At 45.2% G+C, this 19351-nt stretch overlaps 1 protein-coding gene across 3 annotated transcripts in view; it reads right to left on the reverse strand.

The window, feature by feature from the left end:
* ELMO1 (engulfment and cell motility 1) overlaps positions 1 to 19351 on the reverse strand; it is a 1154836-nt gene that overhangs the window by 957678 nt on the left and 177807 nt on the right. The window lies entirely within an intron of this gene.

Genomic DNA, 19351 nt, shown 5'->3' on the forward strand with positions numbered 1-19351 from the left:
TCTCCGTCTTCACTGCAGGGCTTCAGGTCAGCAGTCCTTCTTCTTCTTTAGGTTGCAGGAATCTATCTTCCTAGGTTCTGGCAGCCCCTAAATACTCAATTTAGGGGTGTGTTTAGGTCTGAAAGGGCAGTAGCCAATGGCTACTGGCCCTGAGGGTGGCTACACCCTCTTTGTGTCTCCTCCCTGTGGGGTGGGGGGCACATCCCTAATCCTATTGGGGGAATCCTCCATCTGCAAGATGGAGGATTTCTAAAAGTAAGAGTCACCTCAGCTCAGGACACCTTAGGGGCTGTCCTGACTGGGGAGTGACTCCTCCTTGTTTTCCTCATTATCTCCTCCAGCCTTGCTGCCAAAAGTGGGGGCAGTGGCCAGAGGGGCGGGCATCTCCACTAGCTGGGATGCCCTGAGGCGCTGTAACAAAGGGGGTGAGCCTTTGAGGCTAACCGCCAGGTGTTGCAGTTCCTGCAGGGGGAGGTGAGAAGCACCTCCACCCAGTACAGGCTTTGTTCCTGGCCACAGAGTGACAAAGGCACTCTCCCCATGTGGCCAGCAACATGTCTGGTGTGTGGCAGGCTGGCAAAAACTAGTCAGCCCACACTGGAAGTCGGGTATGTTTTCAGGGGGCATCTCTAAGATGCCCTCTGGGTGTATTTTTACACTGAAGTGCACACTGGCATCAGTGTGCATTTATTGTGCTGAGAAGTTTGATACCAAACTTCCCAGTTTTCAGTGTAGCCATTATGGTGCTGTGGAGTTCGTGTTTGACAGACTCCCAGACCATATACTCTTATGGCTACCCTGCACTTACAATGTCTAAGGTTTTGCTTAGACACTGTAGGGGCGTAGTGCTCATGCACCTATGCCCTCACCTGTTGTATAGTGCACCCTGCCTTAGGGCTGTAAGGCCTGCTAGAGGGGTGACTTATCTATGCCATAGGCAGTGTGAGGTTGGCATGGCACTCTGAGGGGAGTGCCATGCCGACTTAGTCATTTTCTCCCCACTAGCACACACAAGCTGGCAAGCAGTGTGTATGTGCTGAGTGAGGGGTCCCCAGGGTGCCATAAGACATGCTGCAGCCCTTAGAGACCTTCCCTGGCATCAGGGCCCTTGGTACCAGGGGTACCAGTTACAAGGGACTTACCTGGGTGCCAGGGTTGTGCCAATTGTGGAGACAAAGGTACAGTTTAGGGAAAGAACACTGGTGCTGGGGCCTGGTTAGAAGAGTCCCAGCTCACTTTCAAATCATAACTTGGCATCAGCAAAGGCAAAAAGTCAGGGGGTAACCATGCCAGGGAGGCATTTCCTTACAAAGCTTCAATTTGAATTAACATGGGAAATGCACTTTTTGTGACCACCTCTTTTTCTCAGCCCTTACTTGATTGATCACACTGAAATTCCCAAGCACAACAAGTATCTCAGACACACTTTTGGAAAACTTTGTTAAGACTCAAACTGCGCCAAAGATATAGGCAAGTCAAAAAATGTTTTTTACTATGGAAACTAGGTCCTAACTATAACGACCTACTGACGACCACCAGTAGGATAGATTATATATATATATATATATATATATATATATATATATATATATACACACACACACACACACACACACACAAATACACACACACATATACATACACTTAAAAAAAAATCAAAGGTTATGGGGACGTTATACTTAAGCTCACATTTTAATCATACAAAACCTTAGAAATTCACCTGCTAGAATTATCTCAAGTAACTATAACTCGTGCCCTAAGGTAACTATAACTCGTGCCCTAAGGTAAGTAACTCGCACCCCTGCCATGCACAGTTTTCTGCTAAAGAATTTTACTGCAAATGTTACATTGATATTATCAATTATGTTATGAAAGATGCCATGAGTGATTTCTTTTGTGGAGTAATTAACAATGCATGGTGAGGGCGCAACAGCACGCTTTGGCCCCTGAGACTTGGCATGTGCTTTTCAAGAAGTTTCACCATGCAAAGTTATGAAAAAATGAATTTCATTTTGCACAGTTGTGGATTTGGAAGGCTGCCGATCAGCAGCAAAGATTGCATTCTTAATGTCGGTGTTTAGCATTTAATAGTAGTAGTGCACAGTTCAGTGGCATTCTGTTTGTTATCAGCATTTAAGGGTTCAAACATATGCTGCACTAAGAGCATGCAGATGTCTGTAGCAGGCACATAACCCACTAAACTATTTCTCAGTTTCAGAACTTCTGACCGGTAGGTTACACAGTTATCTCTACAGTAGCTGCATGAACCATCTGAGCTTTCCCATGAGAATCTAGAACTGAAACTTGCTGGCTACAGATAGTGTTGAGCAGGAGACAATTTATTTCTTTGCTCAGGGTTTGAATCCTCTGAGTTCGGTACGCATTCCTTTAGGATTGGGGCAGCCACAGCAGCTGCGGCAACGGGACTCTCAGGTTCGACGGTAAAGAGGATTGCCATGTAGTCCTCTGATGGTTACAAACGTTATGTGAGATTGCATAAACTTTAGGTGTGTTTGCCTCTTATCGTTGTCTCCTCTCCTGATCTCCCCCTTAGGTGGCTGGAGCTTAGAAGCCCGAGCGTTTCGGTGGACGCAGGTGTTTGGGTCATGGGCCAATCTTATGTGCGGCAAGCAGGTGAACTGTATTCAAAGAGTGCCTCTGCATTATGCACATTACATGCGGGGTTCCGCCTTGCCATCTATGGCCGCCTTGCTCAGTTGAGGCTGGTGCTGGACTCTATGCTGCCATGGGGGTGCTTGCGTGCTTGCTTCGGCATTCATCATATTACACCTAGGTGGTAATGGCTTGGTTCCACTAGGACAGCTGCAGTTTTTTGCGCTGGTGGTTTCGGAAGTCAGTTGGTTGGCTAAGAGATTTCCAAATGTGGTACTCGCCTGGTGGAACATGATCCCCTGGTAACAGTGCCGAATGACTCAGTGAGAAGAATGAATAACAAGCTTTGCAAGTTGTTCAGGCCACCCAGATTGGATGTCATTCCACATGGTTACATTCAGGGAGATTGCTTCTTCCTGCAGGATTCTGTGCATCTATCGCGGGCTGGCATTGACATGTTTTTAGATAATTTATTGGCTTGGTTGGTTCACTGCCTGCAGTAGGGGTGTGACTGCAGGAGGAGGGGGGAGGCCAGATAGCAGGTCTACCATGCTGGCCTGTGGTGGGTTGAGATCATGATTTGTGGGGCAGTTTGGCTTACCTTTCTTCCCTGAGCAGGACGCCAAGGTAATGGGACCCTCCAAGAGGTGCCGGCTGGGAATAGAAGGAGACATCCATGGGCACTAGGGGTTGCGAACGGCCACTGGCATCTGGTCCCTAGGGCCAACCACCCCCGCACAGGGCACAAAGACAGCATTGGCCCTGGGAGGGGAGGGGTGCTTAGTCTGAGGGTGGGAGGGGCACCTGAGGTAGGCATCCTCCTGGCAGGTGGGCCCCTGTCACAGAGATAGCCCTCTGAAGGGTTGAGGAAGGGAGTAGGGCTCTCCCATCTGGAGGACCTGCCCCAGGACCACCTAGCCGTGTGTGGGTAGAATAGGGTCTGGGGTGTCATCGTGAAAAATGGTCATGATCTCATCCACAGTCATTGAAGACCGAATGTATTAGCGTACTCTGTTAAAGCTAGACATCTACCAATGTAAATTAAGCTGTAAATATGATGAGTTACTGTGCAAAATGTGTTAATCGATTGATGGTGTTCTATGTTTAAAAATAAAAAACAGCCAGGGGTTTACAAACCCTAACCCAAAAGATGGGTTTTATTAGCTAGGAACATTTTTGGGTTGGGGGGGGGCTTAGGAGGGAGAGCTCTGGAAATTTGCAGGAGGCTTGGGCGGTACCTGGCCATATGCACAGGGCTTCCCCATATCGGGTGAGCCCTGCATATGGCAATCTGTACCGAGCCGTAAGTGGCTTGAGGAGGGGGCAGTGACGCACCACGACCCCGGCCCCAGAAAAAGAGTCTCCATAAGGGTGTTGCAGTCTGCATGGCCCCGGAAGCCTTTGTGTGCTTCTGGGCCGCTCCAATGACCCCTGCCCATCATCCCTGCCCATAAAAGGGGTTACGGTCAGCAAGCCGGTCTTTCTCCCCACTCACCCGCCACAATAAGATCACCCCACATCATGCCACGAAGAAGATTCCAGAAAAATCCACCCACCTCCCCTAGGGCATTGGGGATCTGATTTTGTTGTTATGTTATATTGCATTTCCTTCTGAGTGTATTGTGATTTTATACTTCCTTTCATTGCCTATTTAGAATGACCGAGTGCTATTTTTCCACCCTGATAGTATGGATGGCTTTGTCGTGAAAGTATGTTTTGTCATATTTTAGGTAATTTTGCAGTGGGTGAGATCATGATTTGTGGGGTAATTCGGCTTACCTAAGCAGGACACCAAGGTAATGGGACCCTCCAAGGGGTGGTGGCTGGGAATTGAAGGAGACATCCAGGAGTGCGACACAGTTGTCTTGCCTTAGGGCAACAGACTTTCTTTGCCTTATGAAAGTGCTGGGCTAAATTGGCTGACAGAAAAAGCAAAGTTGAGAGGGATGGATACTATGCCCTCACTTCCCATACATGGGACTGGAAACCCACTCTCAATCCTTTCTCACCTTCTTTATATTTAGCACATTGCTCTACCCATGATGACAACACCATCGATTCCTGGCGACCAAAATTTGTCTTTCAGTCTTCTTTTTGTCAAAATTTGGCCTAAATAGCCCTAACGGGCTAGGTCTATGATTTGTCTCTGTAATGCACCAGGAGGTAACATCTTACCACCCTTCATCAGCAATCTGTCATCAAATGCAGCTCCTCCAACAATCTGAGGTACAAATTCACTAACAAAGACACTATAAGAAGCATGTCAGCCAGAACACCATCACTATCCATTTCCTTTTTTCACTCTGCACGTAAACACACCTGCACACCTCCACTCCACCACATCATTCACATTTGCATTGGCTATGACACCTTCTCTTGTGCTCTCACAGCATCATTATCCATCTCCTCCCAATCTACAGGGAGGTGAAAAAACCATCAGTCTGGAAGTTTTTCCATCAGGGAATGTGTTCTCCTTTACAGAGATATTCTTCAATCAATCAATCAATCATAGGATTTATAAAGCGTGGCTTCTCACCCCCGGGGGCATACAGGCGCTAAGGGTTGTGGCTGTGCGCTGGAGGCTTCTTGTCAAGCTGCCAAGTCTTGAAATTCCTCCTGAAGTCTGGGAGCGTAAGAGTGGTGTGCAGATGGGGGGGGGGGGGAGGGGGGGAGGGTGTCATTTCAGGTCCTGGCAGTGATGAGAGAAGGATCCTCCACTGCTATAACTGCAGAGCACACTCTGGACTTGAGCGAGGGATGTGAAGCAGAGCTCCCTGGTGGGCCAGTGGAAGGAGAGTCTGTGCTTGATGAGTTTGGGTCCGATATTGTGAAGGGCTTTGTATGCGAGGGTGAGAACCTTGAATTTGCACCTCTGTGAAGATCTCCGAGGTGGGGGGTGATGCAGGTCCACCTGGGGAGGTCCATGACGAGTCTTGCCACTGCGTTCTGGATGGTTTGGAGGCGGTGTAGGAGCTGGATGGGGAGTCTGACGTTTAGGTAGTTCCTGTAGTCAAGTCTGCTGGTGATGATGGCCTGGGTTACAGTCTTTTTCGTTTTGATCCATCTGAAAATCTTTGTAGCACGTGGAGGCTGTGGAAACAGGAGGAGGCCACTCCGTTCATCTGTCGTTTTAAGGTGATTTTGCGGTAGATGACTCCAAGGTTGCGGGCGTGGTTTGCTCGAGCATGGAGGTCTACTATGAGTCACCCAAGGGGGAGGAGTTGTTTCTAAAGATGATCACCTCAGTCTTCTCCATGTTCAGTTTCAGGTACTTGGATCTTATCCATACAGCAACGTGGTTCATGGTGTTGCTGAAGTTAGTTCTACGGGAGGTGTGGTCTTCAGAGAGGGAGAGTATCGTTGGTGTAAGAGATGGTGTTGAGTCTGTGGGAGCGAAGAAACTGCATCATGTAGGTGTTAAAAAGGGTGGGGCTGAGTGAGGACTCCTGGAGGACGCCGCATATGATGCTCTTTGGTTCTGAAGTGAAAGGAGGGAGGCGGACTCTCTGGGTGCATCCTGTAAAAGAAGCATGGCTCCATTTGAGGGTGTTGCTTCGGATAACGTTGTGATACAGTCTGGTGGTGAGTGTTTGGTGGGAGTCTGCAGCTAGCCTAGCCAACTTCCCAAAACTCTTGCCTGCCCCTCTAGGTGATAAGATCTTGATGAGAGGACTCTGATTAGTGAAAAGAAAAACATGAAACCCCCAGACATAAGTCCTAAAATATTCCAATCCCCAAGCTACCACTAGTGCTTCACACTCTAATACAGAGTAACAAAACTCTCTTTTAGTCAGACAACGAAGTAACGTCATAGTTTTCTAAATTTTATCATCTAATTATAAGATCGCACTGATGTCTATAGCACTTGCATCAACTGTTAATACAATCTTCCCAGCAGTTCAAATATCATATTTGATACTGTCAAAACATTGTTGACATGTTCTCCACACATAGTTGTTACCTTTCCTTAACAATATTCTCAGCATTTCAGTCTTGTCAGCAAAATTCCTTACCAACTTGGCATAATACTCCACGAGGCCAAGAAATTACCTTTACCGCTCTACCTGTTGAAGAGGGCATGGGTTTTATAGCCTTCAACAAATAAGCTTTAGGTTTAACTAGTCTTTCAGGCAGTGTATAATCTAAATATTCAACTTCACTCACAAGAAATCAGCACTTTTCTTTACAAAGCGCAAGTCTAGTTTCACATAGTCTATCCAAGCACTAAATTATGCTAAAACAAGCATTGAATAAAATAGGTGAACTTAACAATAATGTTAACACAAAAGAGTTCTAGGTCTTGAAGGCATGACATGTTCCTACTCTGCACGATGTCTTATACTGTCTGCAGTCTTTTCAGCCGCTGGTCTCCATTCTGTGCCCTTTGGCCAGCTGCAAGTTTCAGAAAGTGATTTCTCCAGAAAGCTTGCTGATAAAATTCAGAGATCAAATCTAAAGAAAAAGAGGGTTCTTAATCAAACACGGAGCATTGGGCTTCATTCTTTATCGAAAACCGTCTACAAACTAGAGTTTATACACTGTACATCGAAGTAATGTACAGAAAGAACTAAAGTGACAACCAGGTGTCAGGAACCTGAGGGTAGCTAGAATGTCGATCAGCTGGCAGGCTCATCCTGGCCATAAAACCAGTATCCTCTGAGAAACTAAGGGCCCAATTTAGATCTGGGCGGGTGGCATACTCTGTCACAAATGTGACGGATATCTCATCTGCCGTATTACGATCCCCATAGGATATAAAGGGATCGTATTACGGCAGAGGGGATATCCATCACGGCTTATGACAGAGTATTCCCCTCCACCAAGATCTAAATCAGGCCCTAAGTGTCTACTATCCTTGCAGCTACTGAAAAAGAAGCCGCCAAAATCCCTCATGTCCCCGCGTCTACTGTGAACATGGAGTTTAACACCGTTAACTTATTGTTTTTAATTATTAGGGATTTGTTTGTATACTACGTCCTACTGAAATAGAGGGAAGTCAACGTTTTGAAGAATTCTGATAACTATGTCCTTATTGCATCTTTTACATAAGGGCTTGTGTTGTTCTGTGTCCTCTGAGGTTTCAGCAAGGCGGTATGTTGTTGCTATAGAAAACAAATATGCAAACAGCAAAAGGGGTTGTATAGGACACTGCACTTATTTTCGACAATTAGACGTTGTTTTAAAGGGAACAATTTCTTAAGTGTCTGATACAGTTAGAATTAGATTGAATCATATGCGCAAAACAAATTAAAATGTTTTACCATTTTTCGCACAGGTAGCTCCATGCTTTAAAAATTCCCTACTCACTCATTTTCTCTTTTTAAAAAAAATGAAATGTGCCATTGTCCCTATGCGCCACTTTGAACCCCATCAAAGGCGATACTGGTTCTGTAAACTCGTCAGTGTTTTGTTGTTTTGAGGAGACATCGTATGGGGACTTACTGATATTTTAGAAGCAAATTACAAGTTTCTAATCCCAGTTCCACCACTTGAATTTAATAGGTTATTTCTGGGCTGATGACTATCTCCTCCCTGTGCCGGGTTTTATAACTTAATCCCCCCTAAATTTGCAATGTTTAGAAAGAAGCTAAACATCAGTTTCAACCACTAAGTAGAAATCCTGGACCATGTTGTTCTGCCTGAAAATGTCAAAGGGTGACCAAGTTCTTGGTGCTTTACAATGCATATCTTCCTCGTGACTCAGAGCTACACATCAGCTAATGGATATCTGCCTCACACTGTTGTCTCGGGTTGGAGGATGAAATATACACCAGGGCCAGAACATTTTTCAACAGTACTGAGCAACTTAGCTCAATCACTAGCACAAGACGACTAGTGCAAGTTCAGCATTTAGCACTTCAGTGCAGATGGCTGTGTGAAATTTCCCAGAATTGTAAATGTGCATAATCTGGCCCTAATTCCTGTAAAGAAAATAAAAGCATTAGACAAACTGTTAAAGCTAAAGCGGGACACAACTAGATAATGGAGATTTTCTTCCTAAGGAATGTTATAAGACACTACTTGCTCCTGTGATTAAACCGAGAACCGTCCGCAGTGTGACATTTTCCGATTTGCTTTTGGTTCCTGGCCTGCCCTCAGTGTTTTCTGAATGTTGACACTGTGGTTGCTGTTGCCGCCAGAGCTGCTGCTGTACTCCTCAAAAGAGGAAGAGGAGGAGTCGATGTAAACTCTGATCGGTGCTTTTGAACAACACTTATTAAGGTCGACATAGGATTACACGGTGACTTGGGAAAGTATTTATTGGAGGTCCACCTAGGGGTTAGAGTACTAAAGTGATCACCTTCGTGCAAGTATGTACCTTTAGTTATTTTAAAATGGAGGCCACGAGTTTAGGACTGGTATCACAGTCATCCTCTTCTTAATAGTGTAAAGTACCTGTGTCTATTCTGAGAAGTCTGTTCTGGCCCTCCCTTCTTGTGTGTTGCGTTTTTTTGCCTGCCCCATTTCTGAGACCACCAATAAAGAACACTTGACTCAGGACGCCTTGGATTGTGGCTGCAAGGGTCTCAACACCCACTCTGCATGCCTCCTGGGTCAGACTAGATCAATGGTTTGTCTGAGACTGGTCTCTATTTGCTTCTCTATTGCTTCGCTCGCTTGTGTCACGGCTTTCCATGGGTCTGGATTCTCCAGGGTTCTCCTGCAGTACCTCCTTGCTGGGATAGGCAGTTCTCTGGGTTCCACAGTTTAGTGTCTATCCTTCTTTCCTTTCCAGAGGTTGGTGCCTCTGGTTGTCATGGACATGCAGTCTGGTTTCTGGGATTGACTAGGGTCTTGGATTGTCCTCTGTCCTCTGTCCTCTGTCCACCGCACCACATCCACTCACATTTTGTGCTGGTCTGGTATTGACACATTCAGGTCCTGCTGCTTGTCTGCCTTAGCTGCAACAGTGATGGCGAGCAACGCTGGCACCCAGACACTGAAAGTTTCTGTACGGAACACACGTTAACCCTGAGTGTACGTACTAACTCCGGCATGGATGTATGGTCTCCTTATAAGTACACACGACTCAACTTTCTGCAAGCCTCTTTCAAATAAATCGAGTTCAAATGTTGATGAGCCTGCGTTAAAATTGGTTGTTAATCTTGAAGTACTACACAGGCGTGTACACACAGATGTATTGTTAACATTTTTGGTTGAAATGCAGTGCATGAAGGTGAAGCATCCGTTCACTACAATGGGTCGAACTGGGTATTATTTATGCAAATTACTTCACCATCTTGCAGTAGCACTGCAGCAGCCCCTAAAAGTGTAAATACGGCAATACATTGAGCACATGTGCTGCTTCCAGCTGTGCCGGCATCACTTACAGGCACTGATGTACAGTACGGACATGGCCCACTCTTGCTGCTGCTCTTATCCTGCTTCACTTCTTTGCCTGTGCCTTGTTCCCACTTCTGTCCCACACCTTGGAGCTGAAGCATTTCTACCACCTCCGACAGTATGCGTCCTACCTGGGGAAATCCTCGTCTCAAACATACCCTGCTGTAGTGGCAACATGTGGCCTTGGGAGTGACAAGTGGCACTGACCTCCATAGACCCCTCTGGGTCCATCCTAAATACACACTGCGAGGTTCATTGGTGAAGCCTTCCAAGTAGACTGCTCAGAGCCAGGGAATTATTCTAGTACTTGCCGAGCCAGATTCCTAATTAAAGTTGTCTGCTGCATCCATTCAAAGTCAGACATACGTGATTGATTGTCTGTGCACAACCCAGGTCCATCTGTGCAGCACATTTGGATTGCACATATTTCCACATCTTGGGCACGCCATCCTAGATTGATGTTCTGTGCCAAGTCAACCTCCGATACTGATTGAAGAGAGTGGTTTTTGGAGCCGTCAATAATTTCAAGAAAACTGATGTTTCTTTAAGAGGACTAGTCAAAAAAATGGGAAAAAAGCAAATGGCGAAGTTGGCCAAATGTGCAGCGCATTGAGCATTTCCTGGCTGGCTGATCCAGGCAAGCAAAGGAGCACTGCCCATATTTTGAGGGATGACGGTGGATCCCGATTGGTCAACACAAGGGAAGTGCAAGGAACTTAGGGGGCTCATTGAATATATGAATTGGTGTAGTAGGTAAGTTGAGTCATAGTTGCACCCTGATAAGGTGTTTACTCAATAGTAGTACGCATTAAAAACATTACCCAATCATAACATATAGTTAGTTATTTGAAAGTTGCTCGAGAAATGTTCTACTTAAAAAGCTACAAACCTCTACAATGTGCAGCTGCAGAAGTTTGTTGATCTTATAATGAAGCTGGCTGGCAATGTTTTTTTCTAATTATTTTCTCAGTTTTATCTGTTTTATTGACAGTATTGTGGAAGGGAAACATCAAGGATGTGTCATATTATATTCTTTATTTTTGGTAGGTACCATTTTAATTGCTGTCATTAGCACAAGTAAAAAGTTCTAAAATCTAATTCACAACCTCATGTTTTCAAAATATCCTTTTTCAAAATTAAAACTGTTAGAAATGGGGCCTCTAGTTGGCAGAGGTATTAACCCCTGTCCAAATAGGGACCAAAATCCTAGTCAGAATAAGTCACAACACAATCCAAATTATCCTGTGTCCACCCTCTTGTAGCTTAGCACAGGGCAGGCAGGCTTAACTTAAAAGGCAATGTGTAAAGTATTTGTGCAATAAATCATACAGTAACAGTGAAAACACCACAAACATACACCACACAGGTTTAGACAAATAGATAATATTTATGTGAATAAAATAAGGTAAAAACGCCAAAGATCCAATAAGCACAAGTTGAAATATCACTTTAAAAGGTTTAAAAGAGTCTAAATCCTTAGAAATCAATAGTTGTTTCTTTGTTACACACAGTACCCAGTATGCATAAAAAATAACAACCCACGGGGACTGCAGAGGAGGAGATGCGTGGAAAAAATAAGGTGTTGCATCAGATTTTCAGGCGTGGCACAGATTATGCGCCATTCCTTTCCACACTGCAGGGGTTTAGGTCCTTTATCAGGTGCGCTGTCTTGGTCTCTCACTGTGCGCGGGGATATTTTGACAGCCAGGGACGACGCGTTGAAAAGCCTCGATGCACCGGTAGAAGGAGCAAGCACTGCATCCATCCGGTAGGCGATGTGTCAAATTTTCCGTTGCAAGGCAGGTGGTGCGTTGAATTTTCAGTCGGGAAGTTGCTTCTGTGTCGTGCCATTTCTGAGCAGTAATGCAGGCTTTGCATTGATTTCTGCAGGCGTTGCATCGATTTTCGACGCACAAGGAGTTTCTTGAGGAGGTGAAGTCTTTGTTGGCCCTGAGACTTCAGAAGCAAGAGGCAAGCTCAATTTAAGCTCTTGGAAGGCACTTCAGAAGGAAGGCAGAGTCCTTCCAGCAGAGTCAAAGGGCAGCAGGGCAACCAGCCGGGCAGCAGTCCTTCTCAGCAAAGAAGTCCAGATGAGTCCTTTGGGCAGCCAGGCAGTTCCTCTGACAGAGTGCAGGTGTAGGTCCAGAAGTGTCTGATTTGGTGGGGTCAGAGAACCAGTTTATATACCCAAAAATGCCTTTGAAGTGGGAGAAATTTGAGAGTGGTTTTGAAGTCCACATTTCCCCTTTAAGCCCAGTCCTGTCTGCCAGGATCCCTGTGGAGGGTTATCAGTCCTTTATGTGAGCGCAGGCCACAGGCCTTCAAAATGTAAGAGTGAGCCCCCCCACCCTTCCTGCCTAGGGAGACCCTTTCAGTATGCAGATGAATGTAGATGTGACTGTGTGTCCTGAGTTTGTGGTTGTCTGGGTGGAATGCACAAGGGGAGCTGTCAACCAGCACAGACCAGACGTGGCTTGGAGGCAGGCTATAAGGCACAGATGGTAGTAAGAGAAGAGAAATGTCCACTTTCTAAAATGGGCATTTCTAAAATAGTAATATTAAATCCAACTTCACCAGTAAGGAGGATGTTCTATTACCATTCTGGCAATACCAAACAAGATATGGCTATGCATTCGAGATAAGAATTTACAACTTAAAAGTATATGAGGGCAGTTCTAATGCTAGTCTATGAGAAACACAGGCCTCAAAGTAGTGGAAAATGAATTTATGAGTTTTTCACTACCAGGACAGGTAAAACACATAGGTACATGTCGTGCACGTCACTTACATAGCACCCTGACCCATGCGTTACCTAGGGCCTACCTTAGGAGTGACTTATTTGTAGAAAAGGGGGGGGTTTACGGCTTGGCAAGTATTTTTAAATGCCAAGTCGAAGTAGCTGTGAAACTGCACACACAGGCTTTGCAATGGCAGGCCCGAGACATGGTTAAAGGGCTACTTATGTGGGTGGCACAATCAGTGCTGCAGGCCCACTTGTAGCATTTAATTTACAGGCCCTGGGCATATGTAGTGCACTTTACTAGGGACTTCCAGGTAAATTAAATATGCCAATTGGGGAGGAACAAATGTTACCATGTTTAGGGGAGAGAACATATGCAATTTCGCAATGAACAGCAGTGGCAAAGAGTGCAGAGTCCTAAAACCAGCAAACACAGCAAACAGTGTCAGAAAAATGGAGGGAGGCAGGCAAAAAGTTGGAGGAAGACCACCCCAAGGCTGTTAGGTCTAACAGGAACCTTTTCATTTTCAAAGATTCACAACAGTATAATTTATTAATTTATCAGACACTAAACAATGACATGTTCTGACCAATAGGTCTTTGTTGTTTTAGGTGTATGTTTGTTGTTGTTTGAGATGTTTGGATGCACTCAGAGAAAAAAACATACCTATGGTGACCCAAATACTGGTCAGGTAGGACACATTGTCACGCAAAGTACTCCTACTGAGGCTTCTTTGATCATGTCCATTTTAGATACCTCCCACCCACTTTTTCATTCCAGGTGAAGCACTGAAGCTAGCTGTTTGCAAGGTTTCTGCCCTACTACCCTAACCAAGCTATAACGTGCTGCAACGGAGGACATCCTTGTCTGTGCTTATTTAAGACTCTCCAGCAGAGGACAATTTAAGGGTTCTAGGAAAAAGTGATGGAGGAAGAATATTAGACTTTGCAAGCTTTGCTGGATGAAATGTGGGTTGTAGCAACAGATCACACAATGTATGCAATTCAGTAGGTACAGTGGTACCATGGTAGTTTTGCTACATGTGGCTGAATCTTTTGAGTTTGCCAGGGCACAAGAAAACAGCTCCACAAGCTTTTTGGAGGTAGTGTGACCCAGAGCAAATACAAATAAGAATTTTGCCCCAGGCTCCCCTGCATATTTTTGCATAATTGCCCAGGGAAGGTGGAGGCCCTGGGGGCTAATGTAAGCCATAGGAGGGACCCAGTGAACACCTCTTCTTTTTCTATCCCCCAATGACCCCGGGCATTCAGGGGCAAAATAAAAGAAAAGAATGGGAGACCACCCTTCAAAAGAAAAAAATAAAATTAAAATAAAAAGTCTCAGAAAACTACTTCGATCCGGATCCGCTGACTTTTAAGAGATATTTTTTTTTTTTTTTTTTGCCATTTGGGGGGGCCACCTAGACCATTTACTTTTTTTGTGGGACTCTTCTGAAGCCAAGTTCCAAAACGCCTGCCAACACTTCCTTGTTGAAGTGTTGGCAGCCAATCAGCACAGGGACACTTGGATCTGCAGAGATCCGTGACCCTAAATATCAATATTTTTAAAACTCTAATACCTCAAACACTAATGAACGGATTTAAATTAACATTATATTTATGTCAAAATGTCATTAATGTCTTGAACAAAAAAAAAACACAGAAATTCACCAGTCATAGTCAGCGTAGCATGCTATAACTTGCGTCCCCGCCATGCATTGCTTATAACCTCACATATGACATGTTCTATGACATAATTGATACCATCACTGATGACATCTCAAATCATTGATGACATCACTGATTACAGTCTGATGACAACCCACCCTGAGACAGCTGACCCCCCCTGCAGGCAGCCAATCTCAGGCTGCGCACAGCCTTTCGTCATGCTTGTTCTAGGGATGGTGGCAGAGCCTGGCATGCATCTAGGCCCTGCATACAACTCCCCGCAGACAATCACCCAGAGGCAGCCAACCTCACCCCACGCACAGTCTTTGGTCATGCATGGTGTGGGGTTAGCCGCAGGACCTGTGTTGCACTCAGACCCTACTACCAACTCCCCGCAGGCAGTCAACCCCACAACACACACAGCCTTTTCCGTGCAAGCATAGGACAGGCCGTCAGGCCCTGGAAACCCCATCCCATGGGGCCAAATACAATATAAAAATGGGAGGGGGTGCGCAGAACCTCTTCCCAAGCCTTATTGCTTTGGCCCTGGGGGTCCCATACCCCAGGGCCATAGCAATAAAAAGAAGGGATGGGTGGTCGTTTGCTCTCCCTCACCGAGCCCCAAGAGGCCCCGGGAATCCCGTCCTGCAGTGTCATTTTCTTTTTTTAAAGAGGGGTGCATGCAGCTCCCTCCCCAAGCCTTTTTTGGCACTGGAGACTCCATCGCTCTGGATCGTATTTATTAAAGTTGGGTACCCCAGTGCCCACAATGCACAACGTTGGGGGCCGTAGATGGAGGCCCAGGGCCCTCAAAAGCCCAGCAAACACCCCACATTCTGCAAGAGCCGGCACTGCTCCCACCTGGGGGATGCAGCTACTTATGCTGCTCCCTCCAGGCAGGAGCAATATCTTGATATATCTCCCTGCCCGCATCAGCACAGGTGGGAAACAGATCACAAGTCTGCTCCAAGCTCCCACCCACTGAGATCCAACTTTGTGTTTGACTGGAATTTTAAAAAATGCTGCCTTCAGGAGGGAGCAAACACAGCTTTCCCTGCCTGCACCGGTGCACACAAAGAAACCACTGTGTGAGATCCTCGGGTCACAGTAAGTGAGCTGACCCCCGGAAAATGGGCTCAGGGACTGAGGCCACAGGGCTAATAATGTTCTGGGAGGGGGGCAGAGTGCCCCCTCTCCTCTTTATGTGGTTTGGCCCTGTGAGATGGGGTCCTAGGGCCTAATAGGATCGGGGGCTGCATGGCCTCCCCTCCCCTTACTAAACACATTGGGCCTCGGGGGATGGTGTCCCCCAGGGACAAACATGGTGTAGGGAGGGGGTCCTGTGCCTTTCCCTTAATCATCATATTAGGCCTCAAGGGATTGGGTCCCTATTGGGCCCCAGGGGATGGGTTCTATGGGGGCAGAATATGGCTTGGAGAGTGGGGTCTGTGCCCCCGCCCCTTAAGTAATAGAACTGACCCCAGGGTATGGGGTTCCTTGAGCCCAAATTGGTCAAGGGGAGAGGGGCCCTTCTCATGCCCCTCCATTTTTTTTATTTTTATTTTTAAATGGGGCCCATGCTCTCCTCCCCTTTTTTACTGTATTTGGCCCCAGGGAATGGTGTCCCCCGGGCTACTTAAGAGTTGTGGAGGGATCCACATTCCCCCTTCACCTTAATATAAAGGTTTTGCCCGAAAGGACTGGGTCCCTCGGACCCAAGGGCCAACCTAGACTGAGCACGTCAAAGGTTGTGCACTGCAAGGGGTCTGCATCCTGTTCGGGGTTTGGCTACAGGGTCTGGCGACAGGACAAGCTGTGGCCAACCCCCAACTGTGCACGCCAAAGGCTATGCATGGTGTGCGGTTCAATGCCTGCGGGGATTTGAAAGAAGGACCTGTTTGTAAGACAGGCCATGCGTCTAAGCACATGCCACGTGAGGCTATACACAGCATGGGGTTGGCTGCCTCCATGACAACAATAACATTTTGAAAAAAAAAACAGAGAAGTTTACCAGTTATAGTTAGCAAAGCTAACTATAACTTGCACCCGCCATGCACTGCTTATGACCTCACATATTGCATCACTCATGACATGTTCCAGGACATCATTTATGACATTGATGATGACATCTCAAATTACATCACTGATGATATCACTGATGACATCACTGATGACATCACTGATGACATCAACCAATGAGTGTTCTAGTTTGTGATATAGTTTACAAAGTGGCGGATAACTACCGTATTGCTTCTCTAACTAATTTTGCACAGCCTGCGTTCAGCTAATGGGTGTGTTTACAAAATGCATGTGCTTCTAATGCATCATAGGTGTGTAGAGGTATTAAACACATTATAAATCTTTGTATTGAAGAGTAATTCTCTGTGCGGATGACAGTTGATGACTTGTGTCCAGAATGTTCTACACAAGTTTTTAGATTATACAGAAAACGTTTCCAACAGGGCATAGATTCTATAAAGTAGGTAGGGAGTACTGTAAGCAGCCTTGAGTTATTTAACAGAATAGTCTCAGCATGCCAATTTCTACACAACATAGAAGACTTTGTGCACCAGGTAATAACCTATGTACATGAGCTTCTTTTGCTTCAAAGATCGGCTATCAGTAAAGTTTTCACCACAGTATGAAGGCTGTAGGTGGTATAATCTTTAGCACCTTCAAACCTTGGTTATTTTAAGCGAATAGTGTTTTTTGCCTACTGTTGCATAGTATGCACACAGTTCTCAGTAGATACTTTTTAATGCTCAGTGATGTATTTCTCATTAGAGTTTGACAGTCTGCAAACAGTGTGGTACAGAGTAAACTCCCTATGTAAACACTGTTCACAGAACCCACTTTTCTACTCATATCATCTTAGTTTCTCAATGTAGATTTGGTGACTGAGAGGCGTTTGATAAGATAAAAGCTGTCCACAGTAGGGCATGAATTTTGGAACAGACATTGAGTATCTTGAGGGACTTTGCTTTCTCTAAACAGTTGTATACAGATTAAAAACATTGTGCAGTAGGGTTACCCTTGATCTGCGGTTGATTGTTAATGTGAACTTGGCTACCCATGAAATGTAGATTATAGGGTCAATATTGCACATAACACATGCTTGGTACAACTAAAGGAGATGTATCTGTGATGGCATTAATGATGCGTCATATTATTGCAACAAAAGCAAACAAACACAAATGATGGACGGAATGCAGAACCAAATCAAACATTCACCCCCAGTCATAGATCTGGGTTAAATCCATCAATGCTTTTGCTCACCATGCCACCCCAGTTTATTGTAAGCTATATTTTTGCAGGAGTGAGCAATAAATTCCGCTCTGCCTGCAGAGTTGGCAGAATTTTGGACACTCTGCGTTGAGCTTGTAATGCAGAGTTCCAGACAAATTCCGCCAACCACTGCGTGGTGAAGTTTTTTTCTCGTGAGCGAGAACTGGCATCCCCTAGTATGATTTTCAGATGCTAGGAGGGCACCCAGTGAGATTTTTTCCAGCACAGTCACAACTGTTTGCAATAAAAAGGCTCCTCTTCAAGTAGAAAATCTACTCAAGCTGCAGTAAAATCAACTCAAGTAGCAGCGTCCTCTAGCGTGCCATGTGGTGCCGTTTATGCAAATGTTTTAGTGCGCATAAAGCTCCCTGTGCTAAAGATTAGAGCAAGCAGCGTGATGTGTCGATTTCCACCTGTTTGTGGAATTCCACTGAATCTCCTAACTTTGTCATTTAACTCTGTGAGTCCCCCCCCTTCTCTTTTGTACATACTTTCAGGCCTCTAACGCCATACTAGTTTATAGCATAATGTGTACAAAAGAAGCAATGAGGTCATTAGTGATGAATTTGAGATGTGATAAATGATGTCATAGAACAGGTCATGAGTTAAGTAATATGTGAGGTCATAAGCAGTGTATGTCGTGGGTGCAATTTATAGTTAGCTCTACTACCAGTAACTTGTAAATTTCTACATTTTTGTTTTAGTTCTAAACATTAATTTTGTCCCTAACATACTCACCTAATTTTAACCTTTTGTTTTTTCAGTGAATATGCAACAGGGGACTCAACAAAAAAGGTAGGGCTTAAGAGCTTTTCAGAGCAAGAGATAAACATTTAACTGACGAAGAGAAAGAATTCCGGAGGGCAGGCACCAAAATATGAAAAGCTCGACCTCCCACTCTATTTCGTTCACTGTGTCAACAGAAACACCTGCACCTGAGAGAGCACCTGGGCCAGCATCTAGCTAACAAGCCCTAGAAGAAAGTGGGGCTAGCCTTACAGAAGGCCTTGTGACAAAAACAAGTATCTTAAAATGGATACATTTGACAACTGGGAGTCTCTAGAGGGTGCAACGGGCCTCAAACTCTGAAGTAGCTTGTGCATTGCCACCACATTCTAAACCCCTTGTATTCTACATATTGAAGAGGATGGAAGGCCAAATAGCAGGCCTTACCATAGCATAATTCAATCTAAAATTAATAGTTATGTTGACTTTGTCAGATATAAGGGGAGAGGAAATATTAGGATGAATTTTAAGGATTCTCAACTGGTAGAAACAAGTGGTGCTCACTGCATTGTTTTGCGTTTCTAGAGACAGATCCTTATCCACCCAAAACCCTAAAATGTTCACCCATTAAGTCTCAAGAAATTGCTATTCATTCACTGCAGTGTGGTGGAAGTAGAAACTACCTTTGCACTTTGTATTTTGAGAATGATTTGTTAAGTATCAGAATAAAGATAGTACTCCTAATACAAATGTTTTTATAGTGTTAGCGAGAGGCTTTATCCAAATGTTCAATAAGATGGAAAAAAGTGTTGAGTTTGGAGGAACACCAAAGAGGATTGGAAATGATCTGAAACAGTAAGGAGGGAGAGTAAGAGACTGCCAGAAAGAAAAGCAAATCAAGCCCTGGCTGTTCTCAGTAGACCCATTGCATTATTCTGCTTCACAAAGATGGAGTAATCTACCATATCAAATGCA

This window comes from Pleurodeles waltl, chromosome 2_1 (assembly GCF_031143425.1).
Source record: "Pleurodeles waltl isolate 20211129_DDA chromosome 2_1, aPleWal1.hap1.20221129, whole genome shotgun sequence".
In the NCBI taxonomy this organism is placed as follows: Eukaryota; Metazoa; Chordata; class Amphibia; order Caudata; family Salamandridae; genus Pleurodeles; species Pleurodeles waltl.